General features: G+C 35.6%; 1 non-coding gene across 1 annotated transcript; it reads left to right on the forward strand.

Moving 5' to 3' along the window:
• Positions 1 to 1,726: 1,726 nt before the first annotated feature.
• Positions 1,727 to 1,833, forward strand: LOC136231531 (small nucleolar RNA R71). The gene has a single exon (XR_010689905.1). It is a non-coding gene; the product is annotated as a small nucleolar RNA R71 (small nucleolar RNA).
• The last annotated feature ends 9,225 nt before the right edge of the window (positions 1,834 to 11,058 follow it).

The following is an 11,058-nucleotide window of genomic DNA, read 5'->3' on the forward strand; positions in this document are numbered from 1 at the left end:
CGAAGGCGGAACTGGTCCATCTTCTCGAATCAAAGGTTCTGGGTCCTTATCTTCTGGTTCCTCACTCATTATAGGTTCTATTATTTCTTCTTTCTGAACAATATCATTTACACATTCTTCAATTAAATCGAGTTTCATACAAGCGAAATCTTCCATAGGATATTTCATCGCTTGGTTCATATCAAACTCAATTTTATCGTCTCATATTCGTAAAACTACTTTCCCTTCCGACACATCAACTAGAGCACGTCCCGTGTTCATGAACGGTCTACCAAAGATTAGCGGACAATTTACATCATAGGCAAAATCTAAAATAACGAAATCGGTAGGAAAAATAAATTTGTCAACTTTAACTAAAACATCCTCAATTATACCGTATGGTCTTTTAGTGGTTTGATCTGCTAATTGCAAAACCATATTGGTACGTTTGATGTCTTCTTCTAATCCTAATTTATTAAAAATAGATAATGGCATCAAGTTAATGCTTGCTCCTAAATCACAGAGACAACTGGGAAATTCTATATCGCCCAATTTACACGGAATGGTAAAACATCCGGGATCTTTGAGTTTAGTGGGCAAATTGCTTGACACAATCGAACTGCAATCTTCAGTTAGTGAAATGGATGAAATTCCTTCCTAACTGATTTTCTTTGAAATTAAATCTTTGAGGAATTTACCGTAATTGGGAATTTGCGTAATTGCATCCATAAACGTTAAATTAATATGCAAATTCTTAAGTTTGTCTAAAAATGTTAAAAGTTGTTTGTCATAGTCCTTATTGCGGACTTTGTGTGGAAAAGGTGGTTTAGGTACAAAAGTTTTTGTACTAGAGTCAATCGGCGCATCTTTTTGTTTTAAAGTATCTTCTTTGGGTTTTGGTAAATCAGTTCCAGGTAAAGTCGAATTTTCGGGCATTTTCGGACCTAAGTAATTTTTTCCTGAACGAAGAGTGATAGCCTTAACATGCTCTTTCGGATTTTCTTCCGTATGGCTTGGAAGGCTTCCCTCTTTGCGGGATGGAATTGATTTAGCGAGTTGTCCAATTTGAATCTCCAAATTATGGATGCTAGATGATTGGTTTTTAATAAGCTGATCGAATTTATTCTCGATCCGTTTTAAACCATCGTCGTGATTACTTATTTTTCCGCTCATAGCATCAATGAATTTGTCGATTTTAGAAGATAAAGTGCTAATCGAATCTCTTGATTGATTTTGATAATTAGTAGTACGATTTTGATTAGCATTAACATTATTGTTGTTGTTATCTCTCCAGTTAAAGTTAGGATGATTTCTCCATCCAGGATTATATGTATTGGAATAAGGATTATTAGTTTGGTTTTGCCCTTGGACAAAGTTTACCTGTTCAATTTCACTCATACCTTTGTAATCCACATCCGTTTGGATTGGTTGACCATTAGGATCACATGGTGCCATAAACCTATCAATTTTGTGCGACAAGGCAGAAAATTGGGCTTGCAACATCGCTACTGGATCAAGATTCACTATACCTTTAACTGATGATGTTGTTGAGGATGATGGTTTCGCTGATGGTAGGTGTCCACGTTCCGTGGGCCACATACTGCTGTTGATTGCCATTTCCTCCAAAAGTTCTCTTGCTTGGGCAGATGTTTTCTTCATGAATAACCCTCCAGACATAGCGTCCAATGAACCTCTAGTTGAAGGATTTAGTCCATTATAAAATGTTTGCATTAAAAGTTCAGCGGGCAATTGGTGGTGTGGGCATAAACGTTGAAGTTCTTTAAAACATTCCCAAGCCTCATAAAGAGTTTCACTATCATTTTGAGAAAAAGACGTTAACTCTTTAATGACTCTTGCGGTTTTTGCTAAAGGGAAAATTTTTGATAAAAATGCTTGGGCTAATTGCTCCCAAGTCTCAATTGATGCGGCTGGCATAGAAGTTAACCATTCTTTGGCTCGATCCTTCAAAGTAAAAGGAAAAAGGCGAAGATTGATTGTTTCTGCAGTCACATTTGGTATTTTAAAAGTGTCACAAATTTCTAAGAAATTTGTCAAATGGGTATTAGGATTTTCGTTAGGTAACCCGTAAAATGTTACATTATTTTGCAACATATTAAGCAACGCTGGCTTAATTTCAAATTGATTTGCATTAATCTGGGGTCTAACTATACTATTTGTTACACCGGCCACTCCTGGCCTAGCGTAATCCATAAGTGTCGCCATTACTTCTGGCTCGGTAATTTTAGTTTTTTATTGGGGTTTTGTTTTTCTTTTTCTTTTCTCTCTTGTTCTTTTTAAGGGTCTTTTCAATTTCTGGATCAAAAGGGTCTGGTGACGTGCCCGAACTTCGAGAACTGCGCATGAACTTGAAATTTTTCACGAACCGAAACTACCTACAAAACAGAATTTTTGAAAAGCAAATATATTAGTAATTGAAAATAAATAAAATATAAAAGTTTGAATAAATATGAATAAACCTAGATTCGTAATAAAACACGAAAAATTTAAAATTTTGTCAAAAATTTTGGCGTTCCCCGGCAACGGCGGCAAAAACTTGTTGAGCGATTTCCGCAAGTGCACGGTATACGCTTGTAGTAATAAAAGATATCGATCCCACAGGGAACGTTTTTTAACAAAACTTATTTATAATCGGTTGAATTTTACTTTTAAAGGTTTATAATATGGAAAAATCGTTTAATTGGTTTTGGTTTTGAAATGGCTAGAATGAGAATTAGATTAGAGTATGAAAACGCTAGAAAATATTCTGATTTAAGAATGAATTTGCAAAACAGGAGCGTTTAGTACTTTTTAGAAAAGTAAACTAATGTATTCGTTTGCATTGAGCAAAGAAACAACTTTAAACTTTGTACGAATTATAAAGATGAAATAAATGACGGAACCTCTAATTAATTGGCTTTGAACGCGACAAAACCCTTTCGGGATAGTTGCCCTTAATCAAATTAAAACTCTTTCGAGATGATAATTTGCCTAAGTGTTCAACAAAGTTTCCTTGTAAAGATTTGAATTAAATACGTTTTAATGAAAACACCAGCAGTCACTTTAGTGGATTGGTTACCATAAGTGCTGCATAACGATCTATCGAATAGAACGGACTTTATTAGATGAAATGTAAATTGATACAAGTTTACAGAGAACATGGAGCATTGAATTCTTCGACGGCGTGCAAGTGAATGGGTTGATCAATCCTTTCCTTGGGTTTCGTTAGAGTTTGTCAGGCTCAGGGGCGAATCCTCTCCTCAATCTTCTCGCTGTAACTTCGTAATAGGGATACGGTCGGCCTCTACCAAAATGAAAACTAAACTGGAACAATGTCTAAACGTTACTGAATTTTGTTATTAATTTGTAAACAATGTGTGTACAACATATTGCTTTGAACAGAAATGAACTTCTAATCTCTGAATCACTTGATTCGGAATTTCTGCATAAATTCTACACTAATTCTTTCTTCTATACATATCACATATATCTTTCAACTCTCCATCAACTCTTTATTTATAGATGTTGAAGAGTCTTGATTGAAATGTCGTGTCCGTTGTGAAGGATCGTGTCCACTGCGGAAGGACGTCTTTATCCACTCGAACAGTCATGTTTTGTTGAAAACGAAAGTGTGCAAAATGGCTTCCAAATCTCCTGCTCGTACCGAGATTTATCAAATTCACTACCGTGAATGGGGAAGCATCAAGTTGAGCTTCGGACGAAGGGAAGAAGTGGCTGAAGGCGCGTGTCGCGCCCGTGAAAGAAGGGGGCCGCGGTCGCAGCACAGAGCTTTTTCTGAATTTCTGCTCTCGTTCGTGTCCTCGACTTGGCGTTATTAATTTTCGTCGTCTTCGACTCCTTTTGTAGGGCTTTTCTTCTATTTTTGAGCTCTTTTTACTCCTATTTGGATTTTACCAAATATTTATGTACCTTGCATGAAAGAAACATATTCGAGAGTAAAAGTATTCTAAATAGGTATAAATAGCATAAATTCGTAGCAATATTGATGTAATTATTAATGATATTTTAGGTATATTTTGGGCTTAACAATTAGTCAGACAGCTTTAGTTCTATGCTAACTACGACTGCTTGACTTTAGAGTTGGAAATTGACACTTGAAAGGTCAGCTTCCAACTTAGCACTCAGATTTACTCAGTTTCAGTTTTAACAATTTATAAGCTGAGTAAATACAACAAGCAACACATGCACATATATGTATATATTGAGAGAGAGAGAGAGTTTAGAAGTTACTCAGCACGACTTATCCTGGTTCGGCCTCTCTGCCTACGTCCAGTCCCCAGTTCCTCCTGGGATTTTCAATCCAATACTGAGCTCTTTCAAGGTAGAGCACAAACCCTTTACAAGGCAGTGAGTATGCAAGAGTACGTCCTCTATTCGTCTAGTCAGCTCCTACTAAGTACTACAGCCCAACACTTAGTTTTTTCTACCACTGAATACTTACAACCAAGTACTCAGCTCAACACTCTCAATATTCCTATTGATCACACACTTGTTCTTTTTCAACTAAAGAACACCTTAGATGATTACAAAACAATTAATCTAGCATTTACACAGAGAATAGAAAAGTTGGTGTAAGATCTTTTTTGTAATTGAGTGCTTTCATAATTTTCTATCTTGTATTTTTCTTTTGATGCTTGAGCAAATGATCCAAGAACTCTCATTGTCCTTTTATAGATGAATTTCTGAAGATTGGATCATTTTGAATTGGTTTAGCCGTTGTGTCCAAAACGGCTCTTTTAGGAGACAGCTTCTGGTCAGCTTCAGACTGTTCCGCCATTCCCTTCTTCTGTTTTCTTCAGGCGTCAGGTTTTGTCTTCTTGCATCAGACTTGTCTTTTTATGCCAGTTGTCTTTTACCAATAATCCACAGACCCATGATTCTTGGAATTAGTCTTCTGTGTGCTTTCGAGGCTTCAATTATTAGTGCAGAAGATTGGCAGACTTTGTCCTTTAGTGAGCGGATCTTTCATGCTGTCCTGACTGTTACTCAGCTTCATCTGTTATCTTCGAATGTTCAACTTCTATGCTGAGTTCCTTCTTAGTCAGCTCCGTTCTTGTTTATTCAATTCTGAAGGAGTCTTCTAATTTAGTCAGCTTCGTTCTGGCAACTTTGAAAGAAGCTTCTGATGCTGAGTTCTACTTTACTCAGCTTCTATCCTTTCATGCTGAGTTCCGTTCCACTCAGCTTTTGGCTTATGCTGACTTCTGACCTGTCTTACTATATATATATATTTTTGCACTCAATATTGAACAAACATATTAGTACAATTAAATCAAAGCATTTAAATTTAATTGCCTCTTAATCATGGATGATTTTGTCAAATCAAAATCTTGTGGAAAGGTGTTTCAACAAAGTGCTGCATAAAAATCTATCGAATAGAACGGACTTTATTAGATGAAATATAAATTGATACAAGTTTATAGAGAACATGGAGCATGGAAACATTCGACGACTTGCAAGTGAATGGGTTGTCAATCCTTTCCTTGGGTTTCGTTAGAGTTTGTCAGGCTCCGGGGCGGATCCTCTACTCAATCTTCTCGTTGAATCTTCGTAATAGAGACTGGGTCGGTCTACTACCAAAATGAAAACTAAACTGGAATAATGTCTAAACGCTACTAAACTTGTTATTATTGAATAAACAATGTGTGTACAGCATATTGCTTTTTACAGAATCGAAATCTAACTTCTGAATCACTTGACTCGGAATTTCTGCATAAATTCTATACTAATCTCTTTTTTTTTCTACACATCTTCAACTCTCCATCAACTCTTTATTTATAGATATTGAAGAGTCTTGATTGAAGTGTCATGTCCGTTGTGAAGGATCGTGTCCGTTGCGAAAGGACGTCTTTATCCACCCAAACGATCGCGTTTCGTCGAAAACGAAAGTGTGTAACTAGGCCTCTACAAACTCCTGCTCGTACCGAGAATATTAAATTCTCTACCAAGAATGGGGGAGCATCAATTGGTCTTCAAATGGAAGGAAGGGGAAACTGAGGAACGCATGTCGCGACCGTGATTGTGGGGAGCGTGGTCGCGGCACGGAACGTTTTTCGGCTCTTCTGCTTTCGTTCGTGTCCTCGATTTGGCGTTATTAATTTCTATCGTCTTCGACTCCTTTTGTAGGGTTTTTCTTCTGTTTTTTAGCTCTTTTCGTTCCTATTTGGATTTTACCAAATATTTATGTACCTTACAAGAAAGAAACATATTCGAGAGTAAAAGCTTTCTAAACAGTTATAAATAGCATAAATTCGTAGCAAAACTGATGTAATTATTGATGATATTTTAGGTATATTTTGGGCTTAACAGTCAACTGTTCATCTCATTGGTGTTAGTAGGTATAACTAATCCTCAGACTCAAACATTCGTTAATTAGTAATTCTGGATTATGGAGTCTGGTACTTTGATTCTGTGCGAGCACGATCCAATAGGTGAGAGCCTAGGGTGTGTGAGAGCAGGGTTGGGTATCACGCAAAGTGATTGCAGAATGGTTAATATCAGATTGAGCATTCGTCACTCCCGATAAGTGGGAGATATATCCAAATGGCCGCTTGTGGTGAATTTACTGAAATCATTGCAAGGTGATACAGTTAAGAGTAGAAATGAACATTTCACTTAACTTATCTTTTCAGAGTAAATTCAACCTGTACAAGTAAAACCGGACTCTTCGTTATATGTAACCTTGACATATTCCATGGTTATAAGAAATTGACCGATAGGATATAGTTGATGAAGGATCGTATTATACTGTACCTAATACAGAAAGGTTAACTTCAGTTATCAACCTGACTTCTTAATTGCTCTGGGGGAATATCATAGGTTCTGCTAGTAACAGCTCGCGACGGTATTCCGTTATATACATGTTGGAATTAATCGTGATGAATAATTTCAAAGGATATATACGGCTAGTGGCAATAAAGAACCTAATGGGTCGCATATGGGACTTGGAATCGGAGGACGAAAATGTAATTAGTAAAGACACACTATATGGGCTGAAATTTATATATATATTAGGGGATAAATTAATTTAATTAATAATTATAATTTAATTATAATTATGGATTAAATTAAAAGATTATCTGATAATATTAATTAGAAGTTTTTATGTGATTGGAACTCTAATTAATTATCCCTAACATTAATTGATTATTAATTTGATTAATAATAATTATCTAAATATAATTAGTTATTGTTTAGATAATATTAAAGTGTTTATTTAATTATCTAATTAGGAATCCTATTTAGAATAAGATTCCTATTAATTAAATTCCTAACACAACTGGGATTAGGGTTTTGAGGAGTCTATAAATAGACCCCCTAACCCCAGATTTCGGCCAACCCTTTTCAGGAGAGCAGGGAATCGTTCCGTCGTCGTCTCGGCTAATTACTTTAATTTCTTACTCTCTCTTTGATCTCGTATCGATTTCTGTTAGAGGCAATCATTGCGATTGCTATTCATTGAAGGTTGATTACTGATTATCTTTTGTTTTGTGTTGAATCAAACGTTCGTGATTCACGAGTTGATAATAACAAGTTGTGGGCACTTCGTTTGCAACGGTAGATAGTTCATCAGTAAAGGTATTACTTTCTATCCCTCTTTATATGAAATAACAATTAACAGATATTGGAAAAGGGAAATAGATAAAATAGATAAAATTTTATTATTCCGCTATGCCTAGGCTTGTCTATTTTCCTTCATTGGTATTAGAGCCTATGTTAATCTGTTATTTCATATATGTAAATAAAAGAGTTTTTCAATCAGATTGAATAGATTTATTGTTAGGTTAAATTAATTAATCGATTAGTTCAATTAACCTAACGATAAATAAGTTTTGATTACTTGTTAATTAAAACTGATTATGCATAGTTCCTGATTATTTCGGTTGATAATCATTTTAAACAAAACCTAAAAGTTTTATAGTTAGATAATTAAAACGTTTTGTTTTATTAAATCTAAAAGATAAAACTGTTTTAATATTCTGAAAAATGTTTTGAAACTGTTTTAGAACAATTATATATATATATATATATTTATATTTAAAATAAAATAAAAAAATAAATACGAACAGCCGTTCGGAGTCGCTACCGCGAGGCAGCAACCCCGAGCGGCTGTCGAGGTTGGTTGCTGCCTTGCGCAACAACCAACAGAGGGGGCGCCGCTGCTGTAACAGCAGCGGTTCTCCTGTGACTTGCTGCTGCCGTGAGGCAACAGCTGTTACGGAGGGCGGGGCGATTAAATCGGCCCGGCCCGAAGGGTACCGTTTTAAAAAAAAATTATTTTTTAAAAGCAGGCCCGGGTTTTAAATATATATATATGTGTATATGTTTCAGAATATAATAATTTGTTTTGATTATCAAAATCAATTTATTTAAAAGTTTGTTTCACCTAAATATTTGATATAAGTAATTCAAAGTATTAAATGAATTATTCGAATTAATTAGGATATGCATAATTGAAATTGGATGAAAATTAATTTAAGTTGTTAATTTGATTAACTTAAATATTACATAAATAGTTTGTGTAATCAACCAATTAAATTTAATTTAATTGAGTCTATGCATGTTTGACATTATGTACATATTAGACCCTCTTTAATAGTTATTTAGTCTTTTGGTATTTAAATAGGACCTGTGTGTCCTGCCTTCTCTTACTCTCTATTGTATTTCTCTTCTCATCCAAATCCCTTCAAGTAAATTGAAGTTTCTTTGAAATTGAATATTGTTGTAATTCAAGGCGCCAAGGAGAAGACAGAGGACCCAAAGAGAAATATGTAATAGTTAGTATTTCCCTAGGGTAACCTTTTATTCCGTTTCTGGCTCAACTGAATAAACTTAGAGATATGTCCATAATTGTCAATGTTGAATGTATGAATGTTTGATATGTGCTAAAGCAAATCAAGACTAAGTTAGATTATGAGACTTAAATAAAATCCCTCACTAATCAAAAGTTAAGTAAATAAGCAAGTTATTAAAATCGGTTGCCCCTCCCTAATATTATAATTCAGCCGGCAGTACTGTGGGCCTTTGGGTTGTTGAGTAAACTCAAGCTCGGGGTCTTATGGTAACACCTGAATTATTGAAAAATCTCTTTTCACGAATATGGGGTAATGCTTAAATTAGGATAGAATAATTGGATGGGTAAACTCATGTTGTTCTAACCTAATGGGCAATATGGTTGGGATTGATAAACGACACATATCAGTTACTAATGTAGTTAGTAACCCAACAACCTAGAAATCACATGTTTGATGTGATTGATTACATGAATGTACCTAATGAATGAAACTAGCTTGTTGAGTAAACTCAAGGTGAAATTTCAGGAGTTAGGATTCTAGCTCACTAAAGGAATTGTGAATATCCTTCGAATTAATATAGAGGGTTATTAATTTGGTAAAATAGTGGGAGCAATTTAAAACATAAAAGTCCAGCGTATTTAAATTGTAAATGAATTAAACAAATGAATAACATCCGTCACTTTTCTCACTCTCAGGTTAATTTTAAATCGTACTCTAAAAACAATCATGTCGAAAACCGATCTAAGAAATATCCTTACCGATAACAAGTTGAATGGTTCAAACTTCACCGACTCGGGTCTTATGGTAACACCTGAATTATTGAAAAATCTCTTTTCACGAATATGGGGTAATGCTTAAATTAGGATAGAATAATTGGATGGGTAAACTCATGTTGTTCTAACCTAATGGGCAATATGGTTGGGATTGATAAACGACACATATCAGTTACTAATGTAGTTAGTAACCCAACAACCTAGAAATCACATGTTTGATGTGATTGATTACATGAATGTACCTAATGAATGAAACTAGCTTGTTGAGTAAACTCAAGGTGAAATTTCAGGAGTTAGGATTCTAGCTCACTAAAGGAATTGTGAATATCCTTCGAATTAATATAGAGGGTTATTAATTTGGTAAAATAGTGGGAGCAATTTAAAACATAAAAGTCCAGCGTATTTAAATTGTAAATGAATTAAACAAATGAATAACATCCGTCACTTTTCTCACTCTCAGGTTAATTTTAAATCGTACTCTAAAAACAATCATGTCGAAAACCGATCTAAGAAATATCCTTACCGATAACAAGTTGAATGGTTCAAACTTCACCGACTGGTTTCGTAACCTCAAAATTGTTTTGAAGTTCGAAAAGATAGGGTATGTACTGGATACATCGATACCCGTTCTTCCGGCCAATGATGCACCCATTGAAGAGATTGATGCCTATCAGAAGCATAAATCTGATGATGAACACGCCGGGTGTATCATACTTGCATCGATGACACCAGATCTGCAAAGGCAACATGAGGAAATGGATGCCTATTCTATTGTCATGCACTTGAAGGAGTTGTTTGGGAAACAAACTCGGTGCGAACGTTTTGAGATATCAAAACTGTTGTTTCGCTGCAGGATGCAAGAGGGCACATCTGTTATGACACATTGTGTCAAGATGATTGGTTATATCACCAAACTTTCAAGTATTGGCTTTGCGATGGATCACGAACTAAGTGTAGACTTGCTTCTTCAATCCCTCCCAGATAGTTATTCACAGTTCACCATGAACTATCAAATGAATGACTTACACACCTCTCTTGAAGAGCTCGCCAATATGCTCAAGATTGTTGAGCCCAACCTGAAGAAAGATAAGGTGGTACCCGCTCTTGTGATTGAGGGATCAAAGAAGAGGAAGGGGAATTTTTCCAATCCTAAATATCCCAAGAAGAACAAGGGAGGCAAGTCAGCCTAGGCCAAAGGAAAGCAAGTCAAGAAGCCCAAAGGGGAATGCCATTTCTGTGGTAAAGATGGGCATTGGAGGAGAAATTGCAAGGAGTGCCTAGCTTCTCTCAAGAAGGGAAAGGACAGTGCTTCAACTTCTGGTATGTTCTATATTGAAATTAACTCAATTTCACAGTCTGAATCTTGGGTATTAGATACCGGATGTTGATCTCATATTTGTATGAATATGCAGGAACTAAAACAGACTAGAGAATTGAAGAAAGGGGACATAAACTTGCGAGTTGGAAATGGTGCAAGGGTTGCCGCACTCGCA

The sequence above is a fragment of the Euphorbia lathyris genome, chromosome 5, assembly GCF_963576675.1.
Source record: "Euphorbia lathyris chromosome 5, ddEupLath1.1, whole genome shotgun sequence".
NCBI classification, from domain to species: Eukaryota; Viridiplantae; Streptophyta; class Magnoliopsida; order Malpighiales; family Euphorbiaceae; genus Euphorbia; species Euphorbia lathyris.